This window comes from Agrilus planipennis, unplaced genomic scaffold (genome assembly GCF_000699045.2).
Source record: "Agrilus planipennis isolate EAB-ADULT unplaced genomic scaffold, Apla_2.0 scaffold194, whole genome shotgun sequence".
Lineage (NCBI taxonomy): Eukaryota > Metazoa > Arthropoda > Insecta > Coleoptera > Buprestidae > Agrilus > Agrilus planipennis.
The window spans coordinates 436982-456723 of record NW_020438909.1 but is presented as its reverse complement, the minus strand read 5'-3'; the positions used below and the strand labels follow the sequence as shown (position 1 = coordinate 456723).

At 33.8% G+C, this 19742-nt stretch overlaps 1 protein-coding gene across 3 annotated transcripts in view; it reads left to right on the top strand.

The window, feature by feature from the left end:
- Positions 1–19742, top strand: part of LOC108741643 (mucin-17) — a 90891-nt gene that overhangs the window by 27267 nt on the left and 43882 nt on the right. For all 3 annotated transcript variants that reach the window (XM_025973447.1, XM_025973446.1, XM_025973448.1), the window contains exon 2: positions 898–930. The gene's annotated coding sequence lies outside the window, so the exon portion shown is untranslated. The remainder of the gene's footprint in view (positions 1–897; positions 931–19742) is intronic.

The following is a 19742-nucleotide window of genomic DNA, read 5'->3' as shown; positions in this document are numbered from 1 at the left end:
AGTGGCTGCTGCATACCTGATTTTTGAAATTAAAATTGCATTTCAAGTTAGCGTGACAGGTACAATATACAAATACAGCAGAAATTTCGACGTGTGACGGTCTGACACGAAATTTATCATGCAATATTTGCCGTAAAGGAATTAGAAACATATTTGCAGTTTCTACTTCACACGTCTCTGAAAACAATTTTATTTGCCAAAAACAGAGATTCATTTATTAACAAAAATCAGTTTCTTACTTGTAGACATAACACGTGCCAAATATGTATAACTTACGTTCAATTTCTGGTGTAATCCTTTACAAACAGTAATTGGCATCCTGCAAGTAGATGTGAATAATGCAGCAGAGACAGTGGTTAGTTAGCATGTCAATAACAGCCGCAAGTAACAATTACTATAAATTAATGAGAAGCTGTTCAAAAAGGATTTGTCTCTCCTCTTTTGTAGGTGTAAATTGATTCAACATTCAATACATGCGGTCATTACTTAATCAAAAAAATACAGTAAGTAATCCTAATTATTCTGTCGACACCACCTACAATCTACCTATGTCTGAATAATGCGCACCGTAACTAATAATTAAATGTAATTCCTTTACGAAGTTCTTGCAAGATCTTTACGTTTTTGGAGGAGAGTTTATGCGTAATGTATTTCAATTATGTATGTTGCAATCATCGTAATCTATGCAAATATGTACTTACTTGCAATTAAATAGAAATGACAAGTACAAACGTTGCATTGTTTTGAGACAGGACACTTTTAAGCAAGGACATTCAGGATTATAAAAATATAAAATGCTTTTTTAGTAAGAATGTAATTTCTTCTCAAAGGAAGATATGAATTACAGAAGCACTTGTTACTAAACATAATATCTAACAATTAATTTTTTGTTTACAGATCAACGCTAAGTTGAAGGACCATTTGGATAAAGTGAGTAACAATTTTATTTACTAAGTTACAACAATTTTACTGGACAGTTATAAAAATTGAATAAATAAGGTTTTCCCTTTTCCTTACGTTTTGATCGATTATTAATTAGATATTTTCTACACAAATATACTTGTGTTTTTCATCGTCAAACTCAGACTATATATATGGTTGATAGATTACAACATAAAACAGATAAAATGATAACGAAAACCCTCGTTTATAAAACAATAACAATTTTAAATACGAACGGGCTGCATTATCAAACATTTATTGCTACAAACTATTCTCTAGGCGGTAATTTTAAATACTTTTCTAGACACATTTGTCCATAATATGATTTAACCGTTGTTAAATTGTTACATTATGTCAAAAAATTGCATTTTCCTCATTTCAGTACTTAGTTACAAATCGTCTAAAGTTACATCCACTCGACCACGGTGAATCCTAAAAGCTTTCAGGACAAAGAAGCCGTAGTTTTCTTTCATTTTACCTAAAAAATGATATCTAACTACAATTTTGCAGATTTAGCCATTCATTTTCACTTAAAGTAACATATCTTCATCAAGGTTAGAATGTTTTTAAAAACTGAGTATTCATTTTATCTTCAATAAAACATTTACGTAGGAACATACAAGAACATAATAAAATTGTACCTACGATCCAAAGCTAACAATTGTTCGGATCTATTCAATTCCCTCGGTGATGCAAAAGTAATACAATCAACTACACATGAGGAGATATGCTTTAGTGAATTGAATCTTCCAGTTAAATTGAGCAAAGCACTGACTGATGCGTTTCTATGTGATTTAATTTCAGTTGTCGAGTTACAAACTTAGAGACAGAGACAATAAAGCTATTTTGTGTTTCTGGCAGTTATTAAGTTCTACTGCCACTCCTAACTTTCAAGTGTATCTCAGTTTCAAACTTCCACAGAAACCGTTACTGTTTTATTATTGCCGTCAATAGATTACCGGAAACAAAATTCCAAATGATATCTATAGAATCAAATTTCCAAAAACAGATGAATGAATGAATGAAGATGCCTGCTGAAAATAGATTTCTGTTTGCGAATACAGATTCAAATACGACCACGCTACAAACAGTTTTAATGATGGAAACTTTACAATAATTATTTCGCCATGCCGATACTGTGGAAGAAGAAATAAAGAGCTGGGAAATCCTAAGAAAAAAATCGGTTGTCTATAAAGTCGGTTTACTGACGATAATTGAACGTGACAACGTCATAAGAAAATACTGATGGAATGGTTTCATTTTTCAAAAGAAAATTTTAATTTTATTTGTTTGATAGATATTTTGTATGGATATAGAGAAGGAGGTAAATGGAAATGTATTATTGTATAGCAGCTGTCCACGCGGACGCATCGCTCACTCAAGTAGGAGAGAGACAGATGTCGAACGCTGCCGAACGCGGAGGCCGATTGTGCCTCTTTGTCGCTCGTTCCGCGCTCTCGCTTGCACTTCAAGCCTTAAATGGAACGCCTCAGAGCGAGGTAACGCCGCATGAGTCATGTTTTTTCGTGCGTGCAGCCGTCTCCATCGAATTATAAGACGATGTCACGTCAAAAAATATGTATTATCAAAAGTCAGTCAAAAATAATAAAAGTTATTTTAGTCAGATAAACTATTTTTTGGTTTCCTTATTAAGGTGACATTATTATTTCAAATAATAATTATGATGATGATGATTAATTACAACAATTTTGAATCAAACCTTCTACAACCATAAATAACAAATATTTTTTTAGTTTCTCATCAGAACATACCTACTTTACGTGCAAGGTCGACACATTATTTGCGATCAAAAATTTCATTGCATCACTTTCGTGTAACAATTGATGATGGCAATGCAATTCAACGATTTAGCAACAAAAGGTCACTTGATGGGTGTATCGCCTGTTCTTCTCAGCCTACTATCATTGATCGTGCAAAGAATGCGTACAACCACATATTTAGCAACAATTATTTATAAGATATAATGAAAACGCTAGGTTACAATTAACATTTTCTCTGTTGTGTAACTCCTGTCCTTTGCAACAAAAGAATTTATCATAACGTTACAATTATAACTCGGGTCTTCTAATAAGACATGTCAGATTTAGAACGAACTTTTTCGAACTGTATTCTAGGCATTTTGGAGCATTTATAAGAAACATGACTTTTGAAAAGTTTTACTTCTTAATTGCACAAAATGTGCTTAGCATTTTCTGCCGTTTGTAGATAAATAAATTTCTAAGTACTTTCAAGTATCTGGTTAAATACGTTTCAATATGGGTAGTTAGAGATGGTCGCAAAAATATATTTCGTATTAGCTATCTTATAAATACAAATCTCCGACATTAGTGAAAAAAATAATTCTGCAGTCCGTTTAGTTAGAATAGGTAGTAGTTACGACATCTTTTTCTAAAAATAGACTTTTACTTAACTAATAATAATTAATGAGTTAGGTACTTAGCTCATGGCGTGTATAACAGAATATCCTCAAGGTTTTTGTTTAAACGTCTATGAATTCAAACAGTATAAGATAAATATAATTATAATGTGTATAATACGAAACAGCCCAACATAATCCTGTTCTGGCAGGCACGTTAATTTTGTAAGGATGAATTCGTTCGTTAGTTAGTTGGCAGAAGAATAATAATAATGCAATCTTGGATTACGGTGACGAATAGTGGAAGCCCATAGCAGAGAGAAAAGGCTTTTTCTTTTTGAGACTGCTCCTGCAGGCAACAGATAACGACCTTAGCGAAGAACCTTTTATTTTCGCGCATAAGGCAGAATGAGGATGAAATTAAAGTCAACTAATTAACTTGCCCTCCGTTTTATGCAGTGCAGAAGTAAACGTTTGCGCAAATGGGCAAACATACAAACACCGAGCGAATTAAGTAAGTAAAGGCTAATTGATTCACTCGAAAAGTAAACATGTTTGCAAGAACGGCCGGATGTTAAGCTCTAACTTAAAGAGTTTATTTTGAAACAGCTTCCTTGCGAATTCGCTAAACGAAGTCCTCAATGGTCGGAAAATTATTTTGTCTTCGTTACCACTGCTACCGTAAAATAAACTTAATTGGCTGTTAAATTTCTTCGAGTCCCTTCCTTTGAGGCAACCATTTTGTTAAATATCTTACTAGATGTAATATATCGATAGGAGAATTAGATTTCTTAATTTTAATACAATTTCTTTAAAAGTTTCCTTTCTCGACATTCTATTACAAACAATATTACAGGAAGCTAGGATAATACTTTCAGTAAACATATAATTTCGATGATATCGTTAGATACTAAACAATCCGTTCTTTCGTGTGCGAATCAATTCGATCTTTTTATATTGAAAATCTACGATTTCTTACTAATTAAGAATCTAAAGTAAAATAGAGCATAGAAATGTAAAAGTTGATCAGATTTTTATCATCGATAACGAATAAGTGGTGTTCGCCCTGCAGTTCTAAACAGTTCAAATTTCAGAGCTTTCACAATATTGTATTGTAACATACCTACAATACTAAAAGTGTTAGATATAAACGTATATTGTATTTGTGTGATATAACCGACCTGAGTAGTAGACATAGTTAATCGCTATAATTATATTTGAAAGTATCTATATGTGAACTCACGATTTGCATCTATTTCACAGGGCGTGGAATCCTTTGATACTAAGATCTCGCGTTCAAATTAGTCCTAGCGCACCTTACATCATACATCCTTTATTGAGTTTACTTCAGGCATTCATGTTAGATGCGGGCAAATTTCAATAAATGATGATGCTATAATATCGTCTCTGACTTAATATAGATAAACAAGCCACGAAACTTAATTATAACATCAGTAATGTGTGCTATGCAAAGGTTTACATTGCGACTGCATAAGTAATCGAATCACAACAACAGATGAAAGGTCATTTCTAAGCATCTCATCATAGTATGACTCATCTTATCTAACGGTTTTATTTTTTTCTGTCATTCAACATTCTACGTAGGCGTTACATTTATGCCAACGGCCCATGATTAACAACTATAGTCTTTTGTTAATAATTGACCCCACAAGTTCCAACAAGCCGTAGCTTTTATTAGAGAGCTTTTGTATCAATTTAGACATTAGTTTTGTTTGATATATGAAATTATTGAACTCTATGATTGTGGCCAATTTTCAATAAATATTCGATATATTTATTTCACACTACAATACACAAAATTATACAATACTCAATATAACACTTCATACATACCATTGTCTCCAAATAATACGAATTATAAACAAATGCAAGAAAAGGACTGATAAGGACCGATCTTTAACCATTGCTATATCAAAAAAATAGTGTTAAGTTTAACAAATTGCATATTTTAAGGAAGTGAATATGAAATCAGTATTTTAATAAATAGCTGGTCCTAATTTTCGTTATAATCGTGCATTTAACAAATGACCAAAGATAATATTGGTATATTGGAGTATAATGGTGGTGCAAATGGGGTCTATAGACCGCATCTGAATCTGATCGGCGAGAAGATGAAATTATTGATACACAAAATTGATGCGCGCCTGCTTTTCCACCCAACGTATTAGGAACATTATTGACAAGATAATAAGCCCACTAATGAAGATTTAATGGCTTCGGTAATAACTGGCAACGTATAGGCATGTACGTAGGTCTCGCGGGCTTCCTCCGCTGTCCCTAATTATACTTACATTTAATCAGGCAAAGTACGTAATAATAACTTGTGGACCTAGTATTCATTGAACAAATATTGTACTTATTAGTTGTCAAAGCGAATTATCTCCCAATTGACATCAGGTTAATACCGAAACAGTAAGTTGTCCAATTATTTTGATATTCTAATATATATATGCTATTATGCTATTAATTCCTGGAAAAACATATGTGTTATATAGGCACTTTGAAACTCTTTGCTTATAGAAAATACCACAAATGGAGCGGTAAACGCCATCTGTAGTACGATACTACATTTTAGGATTACGTATGCTCCACCAAGGTCCGTTTAAATATATGGATATCTACTTGTTGAAACGAATCCCGGCGTAGCTAACCTCAACGTGAGATCCAAAAAGATCGAAATCGCGATCCGCGTCTGGCAGTTTCGACAGAATACAGACCACTTCGAATTATTTTATAATTTTATAGTTATAAAAAGGTTAAACATAACTATTTATATATATATTTTTGTGTATTTGTTAGAAATTTCAATACGTAAACAACTTTGCATTACGATTTTATTTATGTATGTATTATGTAGTTCCTTGCAGTTCAATAAGACAAATTAATTCTTTTTTGTTCCCATTCAAAACAGACCATCAGTCTTTGTGAAGAAACTTTCAAGAAATTAGCATTTATATTACAGTTAATTCTGTACGATCCATTCTTTGCCTCATCCTTTTCTTACTTTTGTAAATTAAAAATGTTTTTACAACCCAGCAGATCTACTGCAGACTACAATACACTTTTTTAAATGCAAATTTCATTTCGCTTCTAAATCGATATTATATTGTCAGTGGTTTTTGTAGACGAATTTTGAATTGAATTTTTTAAACGAAAATATTGTCAATTATAATTATATATATATTGGGTGTCCAACAAACTTTTCAGTAATGGTAATCATTTCCAAACACCTCTTGCTAACGATTTTAAGTCCAATGTTGCAATATTACCTATATTTTTAAGAACGAACTAAACAATTTATCTCATTGTATGTTAATACATAATTATTTAAGAAATGTCCTAACTGAATTTTTTGTAATGCTTAGGCACGTTACCACACAAAAACAATGAAATTGCTCTAGTGAGAATATTCACAATTTCTTAAAGACAGACTGAACAAAGAAATCAGGATCTTTCGTAATTATCTGGCGATAATGTAGGATTACATGGAAAGATTTTTCTGGAGCAGAGCCATTAACTCGGAATAGTTTATTGATAATGTTCCTGATGAATGATACTAAGTGAAAAGAGCAAGTCCCTGCGAATCCTTCCTGTAAATTAACCAATAATGACCTCCTCATACTACATTATTTCCGAGTTGGAGAAGAATTTTCTTGTAATGCGGAATTCCCAGCAGTGCTATTGATCGCAAATGCATTGCCTGAAGCTCTACCAATTACGATACTGTATTGAGACATACATGTGTAGAAATGTGTAAGTGTTTAGCTAATATTAAAATGTGTAATACATGCTTTTCTACACCACTGAACCTTTATTTGAAAAACTAAATTTTAATAATATAATGTCAGGATTTATCGAAGTACTTTATCTATACATAAGCCTTTGTCTATCAATAATTATTGTTTCGATGTTATTGAGCACCAGAGCTGATAGTAATACCTAATTAAATTGAATAAGCCTAGCAGGGTTTTAATGAAAGACGGGATAAAACGAGAGTGACCTGTTAAAACTTCCCCGTATCAACGTAGGCCACCTAATTAACTATACGTGTAAGTCCGTGCAGGGTTGGTCCCAGTGAGACCAAGTGTAATTTTTAATCCTTAATTGTTGTGAAACCAACATGCGAATTAGAGCCTCGTGGGCTGGGACTAAAACTGCTAATTAAGGGTCTAATTTAAAAACGCATTTGCTTACTTAAGTATGATAAACTTCTTATTCCCAAAAGGGAAGGGACCAACAAAATATGTAAATGAAACGGACGCAGGCCGCACAAATTAAAATACATTAAAGGACCCTGTTTCTATATTCTTTTAGTGATTAATATCGTTCTAAGCGATCAAAAATTGTTTTTCAAACGCCTGGTAAAGAAATTCTAATTATTCTAGTTATTAGTTAGAGGATTATTTATTCAAATAAAACTATGTTAAATTAATGAGTTACGCAGTATTATCTTCATTAATGACTGTTCTTCTACAATTTGCCACTCTCTGTTACATGTTAAGAGATATGGTCCTATTGTTGGTCCGTTTATCATTGTTGTATTGGAAATTGTCATGTTCAGTTCAACAGAAATGCCCATAAAGTACATAAAATATAGCTATAAAATGGACCTAAAGAGTGCAGGTTGTGACAGAATTGTAGATATCTTTACAAACTGCCGCTGTATCATCTTTCAAGGAGACTACTACAACTTTCACACAGCTTATTCTGTAAATTATAACATCAAACTGATACTATAGGCGATATGCCAGTGCGAATAAATCGCAAGGTGATTTTTTTCTTTAAATTCTTCAACAGATTAACGGCTTATGTTTTTATCATTGTAGCACGACTTTTGATTTTTTTTGTCATTTGCGATACAATTTTGTTGACAGTTCAACATCATCCCACATTTACAGTCATCGGACAATCGTACGTGTAGGTAATTCATTCTGGCATCTAGATATATGAAATCCGGTATCCACGTCAGGGTAACATCAAGCATAGGGCATAAATATGCAGGGTTCAGATGCACTTAAAATATGTCTAATACCTACTGAAGGGGATCGTTCTTTCATAAATTTTACTAGAAGAAAGAAGCAATGACTAATTGTATTTTCTTAAAAACGAACCCCTATGTACGGACATTTTTGTGTCTACTTTAATTCTGAAAGCTCTATCTATTTTTCTTTGCTTCGGGTGCTTTTCTATGTTTTTCGTTAAATATATGTTTACGGACCTTTTCATCTTTATAATGCCTAAACGTGACCGATTCGCAGATCTGCGTCAAGAGTAATAATAAGCAAGCAACACGAGTATGTAAACTGTTTGTGAAATAACAAAGATAAACGTAACTGTGTCCTCTTATATCACGTTTACACGTCGTTACTGTCTTATATTTGAAACCACCTATAAATTTTCTTAAACTTGCCCATCTTTTCCACTGTTTACTTACTACACATCTACGATGCATTTGCGTTTTACGACGTTTCAGCATTTTTATTATATAATCTACATAGTGCACAAGACTTTAAATTTTATCTAAAGTTTTTACCAACATAAGCTTCATATTTAATGATAAATGTGTACCTGTACAGGATTTTCATCCCCAAAAGAGAATATAAACTGAATGTGGATTTACTTGAATAAATAAAGAATTAGAAGAAACATGATCCCAAGTTTAATAAAAAAATAAAAGAAAAATATAAATTATGCTAAACATAAATTTTAATCTATAAAAAGAGACACATTTCTTCCTTTCAATACCTACAATTTTTTGTATTTTGATGTATTTTCGAGTTCTTTATCTGTGTGCACTTGTTTGCCACTTCCATAATATTCAGACGCAGACTTTCCACTGATATGACGATTAGGTACTTCATAATAAACCCAAAAAAGCTACATGCAAAACGCTTTTTGTAGAAATCCTATTAGGTGTTGGAATAACCTCGCGACGAATAAAATAACGAAGAAACCATTTCGTTGACGCTATGGTCAATGACTTTTGCGAAGTTAACATTACCAGTTTGTATATGTTTTCTGATTTACATGTTGTCACACTCGGTTCGGATAATAGCTTGCGGAATGGTTTTTGGAGTTTGTGATCTCTAGCGTAATATTTTAATGAATCGAAAACGAGAACACATACATACTGGCAGCACAGCCAGCAGTTTACTGTCTGCCTGTTACGAGAGCATAAACTGCTGAACAATTCGATATTCGTCGAGAAACACAATCTTCTGAATAGTTATGTACATTGTTAAACAAGTATTTGCGCTGGGTAATGATATGAGAAAAGGCTGTCGACGGATCCATATTGTTGCATAAAACTTATTAGTTATAATAAATATTAATTAGGGAATCACCTAGCGAGGAGACCATGAAGGACAAGCGCAACCTGTATTTTTGGCGCCTCCAATTGAGAAGTGCATTATGCCATTTAATTATCCTAATACGACAGATTTCGAACACCCCATTTACCATCAGTTGTAATAGCTTCATTCATATTCTTTTTCAATGACAACTGCGGGTACATTGCAAAAAGCAGAGTAGTTATTTAAATGCATTTTGCATAAGAAATTATACGTTCACAATCAATTATCTGTCTGATCTAAATAACCACCTATGTAGGTGCATATTCCCCGAAGGAACAAAAATGCCACGTGTATTACTAAGTGCAGCTAATCTGTTTTCAATTGTACAGTAAATCATAACAGACATACAATCAATTACCTTTCATGTCGAGACATCATACAATTTTTACTTTCTGTATAATGGAGACCGCACCCGAGCTCGCGCCAGGTCGATTTAAACACTACGGTTATACGACGACTTAGACGTCAATTTTCCTAATATAAAAACTGCGCTCTATTTGCCTCGGTTCGGTGTGGCCATTGGGCAAAGAAAAGGTCAAAGTCGTTTATTATTGACATTCAGTGACCGAAAACCCTCGCGAAACGGTGCAGAACTCCTTTATTTCCCTAAAAACCGCCAATTACGTCCAACTGCGACCTTTATAATGTTCTAAAATTGCAGTACCACGCTGTATTATTTGTAACTTCATGTTGCAACGTTAATAAAAGAATAAAAAACGATCTTTGTTAGTGTTAACGTAGTAATAGTTTCTGGTTTTATATCTCTTATTATGAACTATCGGCGCCGTACGATTGAATGTTATTATGCCAACAGTTTTCCGAGACACCTGCTGCTTTATTAATTAAACCAGGTGCTTTCTTCCTGATAAAAAGCTTTAAAACAGTTTTAAACGGTTAAATGAAAGTAATGTCATTTAGTTCATTTTCCATAAATGAATAATAATTTGATTAATTTAAACTTCCTAATTATACCAGGATGCTATTTGTATACTGTACTAGGCTTTATCCGCGACTTCGCTTGCGTTGATGTCCTGAATACGTATGAAAGATCATCGACAATTACAACAAAACTAATTTTTCCATCCCTGAAAAACAGTATTTTATTTCCGAATAAAAGGTACCCTATGTCCTTTCTTGTACCCCTGACAATTGTGTGCAAAGTTACATGATAGGTTTTACCCGCAGCTTCGCTCGAGTTCATGTCCTAGATACGTGTGAAAAATCATCGACAACTACATAGAACTAATTTTCCTATCATTGAGGAACAGTATTTTATTTATGGATAAAAGGTACCCTATATCCTTTTCTGTACCCCTAACAATGTGTGTATAAAATTTCACGATAGGTTTGACCCGCAGCTTCGCTCGAGTTCAAGTCCTAGATACGTGTGAAAAACCATCGACAACTACATAGAACTAATTTTCCTATTCCTGAAGAACAGTATTTTATTTCTGGATAAAAGGTACCCTAAGTCCTTTCCTGTACCCCTGACAATGTGTGTACAAAGTTACATGATAGTTTTGACCCGCAGCTTCGCTCGAGTTCAAGTCCTAGATACGTGTGAAAAACCATCGACAACTACATAGAACTAATTTTCCTATTCCTGAAGAACAGTATTTTATTTCTGGATAAAAGGTACCCTAAGTCCTTTCCTGTACCCCTAACAATGTGTGTACAAAATTTCACGATGGGTTTAACATGTCAAAGATTATCGACAACCACATAAAACTTCCTTTTTCATTAATTGAATTTACTGTTATCATAGCTTCATAATCTCATGACAATAAGCACACCCAATCAAAATTGTATGTAGTTGCTAATCAAAAACACTTTGTAATGAACTATAAAACGTTTTGCTTTTGTGTATTTAACAAAGTTCCAATGCATTCGTCAGTTTCCATTCATAAGAGAGTGCATTGTTCAATTACCACTTAAACGGGTATAAATGTCGTATTTAAACCATAATAAATAAAAGTTGAAACCTTTTGGCAACGTTAACAATAAATTGCCGGGTCTTACTGAAGTTTTACTTTCTCTTTAGCCCCATTCAGCATTATATGCAACGGAGCCAACTTGTTTCCTCGCCACAATCGCGGTTTCTGTTGTAGTCGCTCGAGGAAGTCGAGAGCTTTGAAAAGCTCTTCACTTAGTTGTAGGAAAGAGTTAATGATATCTGGTTTCGGAGATACAAACTTCAGATAAACTTGTATTATGTGAGAAATAACTAGTTGGCACGCTGCCGCTGCCTTGTTCAACTAGGTTCTAAAGTTTAATTACATTAACATAAAAAGCGAACTTTTCACCAGCGAATTTGTCCTTTATACGAAATCCTTAAAAATTATTCCTTCAACTTTTTTAAATTGTATAATTAAACAATGTATTCTCAAAATAAAATAATTCGAAGTGGTCTGTATTCGTGTCGTATTCGGGATTCGTTTTCAGCAAGTAGATATCCACACAAGTGGACCTTGTTGGAGTATACGTAATCCTAAAATGTAGCATCGTACTACAGATGGCGTTTACTGCGCCGTTTGTAGTATTTTCTGAATCTATTCTTTGTTTGTAATTTTACCACCAAACCACAAACTGCGCCGATAGTTAGTTTAATCGTGTTTTGACATCTCGGGAAATCTTTACCGTATTTAGAATAATATTTCTAAATTTGCAAGCTGCGAATAGGTACCTACAAGACATCTTGCTCTAACAGCGGGCTTATTTCGCAATCTATTTGATCATTTGTTAAAGTTCTGTCTTATTTCAATTACTTCTTTCGTGTATGATTTTCATTCTATACAAACAGAATATGAAAAAGTAGTGAAGTTAAAATCATAATTTCTTACAAAAGCAGGGAAAATAAAACTTACCTACTATTCGTTCTGACATCAATAACAAAAAAGGATTTCTCCAAAACAGATTGGAGAAAAGGAAAATTAAAATTATTTTCAAGCAAAAAAGATGATGCTTCAAGAAAATTATACGTAACTTTTCTTATTCGTAGAAGTAAAACTAATAATAAACTTTATTTGCTCGCAACAAAAGGGGAAACAGTTGCCCCTTGTCGAAATGAAATCGTTATTGTGTCTAACTCTGGGGCTGTATAGAATTCAGACTTTATCACAATAAACAAGCCCAGAAGGCACGATTCAATATACTTAATTCAAAGAATAAAGTAAATGTCACTTGCTTCAAGGTTGAATAATGGGGAGTTGCACGATTAGATTTATGTAGAGAATAGATAGATTTACTATTCACGCGTACGAAATCATTTCTTTTTCTAAAATTGTTTACGACTCAGATAGTTTTGGAGCTTATCTCTCTACTGGACTTTATAATGACTCTAATAATCGTTTTATATATCAAAAAAAAAAAATGAATTCTATTTCTACTACTGGATCCATTTCAAGCCTACATTGAAAAACTTCTGTTTATGTTAGTCAGCGACATTTTTATTCGTTATAATGTAATAGATGTTTACGACGTTTTCACACATTTATGTCCCAGTAAATTGTCAAGATTTACCGTTTTTGTTTTAGCCAACAATCCATTCGCGGTTAATCGTAGGTTGTTAAGTCAGTGTTTTCTTTCACTTTAAAACCATAGAAACTAGATATTTTATGTTTCTACTTTTTATTTAACGTGAATACAAAGTAATGCGATAAGCGTAGAAACAAAATTACTTGTATATCAGCATCATCAACATCATAAGTTTTTCGGCCCCTCTTAACTTCTGTTTCTGTTTCTAATGTGAAAAGATGCCCTACCAAGCTATCTCTTCTACTCTTTCTGATATCTCCTTGTTTCTAACCTTTTCTATCCACGGAACGGACACAAATAATATTTGCTAATTAGTTACTTTGCACTTTACCCTACCACGAAAGCTATTTAATAATAATAATTAATACCTAAACGAAATTCAAAAAGACCTGCAGATACGCCTTTTATCTCATACATAAGACCATTGTGTATTACCTACGCTCTGTTTCTTACAATTCCCTTGACTTACGACACTACAGTCGAATAAATTGAAAAACCATTTTACTTTACGTACAACTGAATGCGAATATTTTTATGATAATGTATTTATTCGCACTACTATATTGTAGGTCAGACAACAAAAACGAAACAATTGAATGTGCAAGTAATCCCCTACCAGTAGGTTATAATCGGTTCAGTTTTGTTACACTTTTAAAGGCTTGTTACGCAACAAACGTCAGGAAAATTTAGGGCCACGTTTTTTTGTACTTTCATAAAAATATTTACAAGAGTTTTGCAACTTTGTCAGAACGGGAGGCGGCATGCGGTCTAGTTTGCGTTACGAAAAGTATTCGCACAGGTCCGCCAATTTTGAAATATCACATCGCAGCATGTTAATTCTTTTCGTTTGACCAAAGAAGTAGAAATACGGCGGCAAATGACCATACCAAAATTGCCCATTACACTATTTCAAACGCATACCTGCCTCCACCTTTCACGGTGTGTGTAATTACTTTTATAATAGAAACGACCATATATGCGCGTATAGGCTGTTTACCTGTACAAAAGTTGACTTGTAAATATTTATGTACCGTTACCAGTAGTAGTACAACTTATTGCTTTACTACCTGCTCATGTAAGTATCATTAGAAACTCACGGACTGACAATTAGTCTGTGATTTATTAAAATGCACTGTAGCAAAATATTTTTCTTAATAATTTCTTATTGAACCAAATAAAATGTACTTACTAATAGCAACTGGCTAAACAGAGATAAAGGAAATTGAGAATTATATGACGTTGTCATGAAACTGGCGCCCCTTCTAAAAGTCATTCAAAATAAAAAAGATGTATACAGTAAAAGCTCTTCATTTGCGAGGTATACGTTCCATAAATATGCTGCGAATACGAAAACCGTGGATATCAAATGGTAATTAGTATGGAATCATAGGGGATACGTTCTAAGGTTCCAAAATAAAGTCAATTTATTGAGAAATTTGCAATTAAAATTAATCGTTATAATCAGCTTTAGGCAAGAGTTTAAAAAATTTAGCGATTTTTACTTTTTCTGAATTTTGAAATTAGTCCACTGGGTTATAGCTTTTATATGCAAAAGATGCTGATACGTTGAAAAATAACACCGAATCATTTTCTACTCGGTTAGATTTTTTATAAAAGCCGCTTCGGCACCTATCAACTGTACATACTCAAAAGATGCCGATACATTAAGGGGATTCAGTAGTACACGCGCCGTAGAGTAAAAACATGCTTATCGGTTCTAGATATCATGAGTTTAATATTTGGAACAGGAGTTTGAAATTTTGTAGTAAGATAGATAAAGCTTTGTTCTAAAGCTTGTCGAAGGCCATTTTAAAATTATTTATTTTCTGTTGAAAATACGTGTCTTACAAGAAGCGTCAACTTTAAGCACTTGTAAAAGCTTTTAATGACCATATTATTGAAAACCAAAAACGTACCGAGTTAGTGTGAACCTTTATCTGTTATAGTACAAAAAATTATATAGATTAGATATTTATCGCAGCGTTAACTCACGATGTTTAGAATAGAAACCCATGTTTTTGACAGAATTCACACTAGGCACGAGCGGTCTATTGCGGTCAATCCCCTTAATAAATGACACCGAATCCTTTTCTGTTTACCAATTGAAACCGCGAATAATGAAATTTTTAACCGCGAATACAGGAACTGGGTTGCAATTTTTTCACCCGCGAATAATGAAATCGTGAATAACGAACTTTTACTGTGCTGACTTCTCGAATTGTTCTGGTGATCCATGAAAACGGTGGCTAGGGAGATAGGATTTCCAAACCAACGAAACGCTTATTCCATTGTTTTGTCAAAAGAGATTCTAGGTATCTACTATTCTAAATAGTAGAAAACAAGTTTGTTACTTTTCGTTATTTTGTAACGCTATTATAAAGTTTCATAGAGAATTTCTCTAGAATACGTATGCACTAGAGAAAAGTTTTATAAGGAAATCGTAAGGAAATAGCAATTATTTTTGTAAACTTCGTTCCAAGTATCGCAGGAGATTTCCATGCAAATTCTGCAGCCCTTAGCTTCGAACATGCGACCGTCTAAACTTAATGCTACAGATTTTTATCTTATAACTCCGAGCTATTGGTTGATATTCTTAGGGAAATTAGGTTTCGAACCGTATCCGAACTCCGTCAGAATAAATTCTTAGAATAATCCACTATTCTGAATGGAAAATCACGGCCAACTCTGCATGTCTAGTTTCGACAAAGATCAAGCGCTTTTGTTTTGTAAGCTCACATACGAACAACAATGTGATTTATTTCAATGTCTAGACAGAATGCGAACTTGTAAGGGGAACAAGCTGACGCTTTTGTTAACATGTTTACAAAGTACACACCGAAAATGTTACATCAACGTAACATTCTCAATTGATACCTTGCTTGTTATGGGGAAATAAAACAACCATTACCCAGCGTTCGTTTGCAATGTAACACATGATTTTACCTTTTATTAAAATGTAGTCTAACTCTAAAAGGACCTGTCCACTTGCTTTATTAAATAACTATCTATATTCGCGCAATCTTCCGAAATAAAATTACCTTTGCACAAAACAAAACTAACTTTGTTGCTAATTAAATGAAAAATGGATCCCACTTCCTAAATCTTTTTAATCGCAACCAATTGTACCAGTAATGTTACTTAATCATCTGGTGTAATCAATGACTGCTACCTATATATATACATACATAAAAAACATAATACAACAGGCTGGAAAATACTATTATGTGATTGTTTTTTGTTTTGACAAGCGTGTATAATACGCAAAAATAACTTTCTAATTAAAAACATAACTAACAATACTTTGATTAATTTGTCTGTCCGATTAAAATTGATTTTACACGCTTTCTACAACTTCAAGACTATGGTGCAGTCGCCAACCTAAATGGTATTATACGTATTCTGTGCTCAAGTTACGTTTTTGTCGTAACTAACTATCAAACGGATGCAACTGAGAGAATGGTACATAAAGAAAAGAAAATATGTAAAAAAATGTTTGCAATAAAACTGATTGTATCACAGAAGCTTTCCTGGACAAAGAAAACTCCTAAAACAAAAAGTACGAGTTTTTCAGATTCTAAACATTACCTACAATTTTTTGTATTTTGATGTATTTTCGAGTTCTTTATCTGTGTGCACTTGTTTGCCACTTCCATAATATTCAGACGCAGACTTTCCACTGATATGACGATTAGGTACTTCATAATAAACCCAAAAAAGCTACATGCAAAACGCTTTTTGTAGAAATCCTATTAGGTGTTGGAATAACCTCGCGACGAATAAAATAACGAAGAAACCATTTCGTTGACGCTATGGTCAATGACTTTTGCGAAGTTAACATTACCAGTTTGTATATGTTTTCTGATTTACATGTTGTCACACTCGGTTCGGATAATAGCTTGCGGAATGGTTTTTGGAGTTTGTGATCTCTAGCGTAATATTTTAATGAATCGAAAACGAGAACACATACATACTGGCAGCACAGCCAGCAGTTTACTGTCTGCCTGTTACGAGAGCATAAACTGCTGAACAATTCGATATTCGTCGAGAAACACAATCTTCTGAATAGTTATGTACATTGTTAAACAAGTATTTGCGCTGGGTAATGATATGAGAAAAGGCTGTCGACGGATCCATATTGTTGCATAAAACTTATTAGTTATAATAAATATTAATTAGGGAATCACCTAGCGAGGAGACCATGAAGGACAAGCGCAACCTGTATTTTTGGCGCCTCCAATTGAGAAGTGCATTATGCCATTTAATTATCCTAATACGACAGATTTCGAACACCCCATTTACCATCAGTTGTAATAGCTTCATTCATATTCTTTTTCAATGACAACTGCGGGTACATTGCAAAAAGCAGAGTAGTTATTTAAATGCATTTTGCATAAGAAATTATACGTTCACAATCAATTATCTGTCTGATCTAAATAACCACCTATGTAGGTGCATATTCCCCGAAGGAACAAAAATGCCACGTGTATTACTAAGTGCAGCTAATCTGTTTTCAATTGTACAGTAAATCATAACAGACATACAATCAATTACCTTTCATGTCGAGACATCATACAATTTTTACTTTCTGTATAATGGAGACCGCACCCGAGCTCGCGCCAGGTCGATTTAAACACTACGGTTATACGACGACTTAGACGTCAATTTTCCTAATATAAAAACTGCGCTCTATTTGCCTCGGTTCGGTGTGGCCATTGGGCAAAGAAAAGGTCAAAGTCGTTTATTATTGACATTCAGTGACCGAAAACCCTCGCGAAACGGTGCAGAACTCCTTTATTTCCCTAAAAACCGCCAATTACGTCCAACTGCGACCTTTATAATGTTCTAAAATTGCAGTACCACGCTGTATTATTTGTAACTTCATGTTGCAACGTTAATAAAAGAATAAAAAACGATCTTTGTTAGTGTTAACGTAGTAATAGTTTCTGGTTTTATATCTCTTATTATGAACTATCGGCGCCGTACGATTGAATGTTATTATGCCAACAGTTTTCCGAGACACCTGCTGCTTTATTAATTAAACCAGGTGCTTTCTTCCTGATAAAAAGCTTTAAAACAGTTTTAAACGGTTAAATGAAAGTAATGTCATTTAGTTCATTTTNAGTGGTCTGTATTCTGTCGAAACTGCCAGACGCGGATCGCGATTTCGATCTTTTTGGATCTCATCAGCGCGTCGCAGGCAGCTCCGACAGAACACAGACCAACCTTTACCTGCTGTCTTAACAGCGCGTTTTAGAAATTACTACAAATGGCGTGGTGAGCGCCATCTGTAGTACGATGGATATGGATATCTACTTGCTGAAACGAATCCCGGCGTAGCTCACCTCAACGTGATAGGCAAAAAAAAAATTTCGATATTATCAGTTGGTTTGCGACTAAAATTCCCATGTTTGGTTGTACGATTTAAATTGAAACATTCCAGTATAGTCCATGCGATTTCAACATTTAATTTTTGCTAAGCCGATTTCTAATTCCAATGAAATAAAGTTATTTGGTACATACGAGCTTAATTCCCTTAAACCTGCCGGATGTCCCAATAAGCCGAATATTCGGCTGCATATGTATGGTTTTGTGTAACATTTTCATTTATAAACCCTCGTGCTTTAAAAGCAATTTTGGCAGCACTACGTACAACTCTGCAAATTAATGGATTTTCCAGCCATGGGCCTGTGGAAGGGCGAAACCCTCACCGCAAACATGTTTCGCACATTTCTAGTTCCCCCATTCCCTACGAATAAAACCTGATGATTCAACGGTTGAAGAGGGAACAAAGGCTTATCTCCAGTCTGCACAGTGTTTTAAAACACTTTCTCTCTCAGTAAATGTCGAAGAGATAAAAGCGTTAGCGAAAAATATTTGCTGTAAAGTTTAAATGTGTACATTTAGTTGCAAACTTTTGACAGCTCAACCCAACAATACGAATCGAGATACGACAGGATCAAATCAGCATTTACTTTTTTAAAACAAGTATTACGGTTTTAATTTTATGAAATTTAATACTTAAACCAAACGTTTACGTTTAACGTTAATCAGTCAGTTTCTTTTTAAATATTATCTAACTCGTTTCATGTTTATCTGTACATCTTTTGGTTCAGTTTATTTTCTGATTAATTCTGTTTTCCACCAACGCCTTTCTTTCTGTGTAAATTTTCTGCTTAAACGGTCCTGAAGCATCAAAATTAAAATTAGACTGTCGAGTCTTCGAGTTAATAAACATTTTTGTAAAGCTAATTATCTAGCTGACAGCAGTTTCCTTATAGTATCTCTTTTCTGTGAAGTCTTAATTGAATTTAAGAAGAACAAATTGTTTGGCTTCAGTTACTTAGTACAGTACAGTTATGTTGCAATTGTTTAAATAAAATAAAAGGAAGCGCAAAGATAGTTGAAAAAATACAGACAAAGTATACATAAAATAATTCGAAGTGGTCTGTATTCTGTCGAAACTGCCAGACGCGGATCGCGATTTCGATCTTTTTGGATCTCATCAGCGCGTCGCA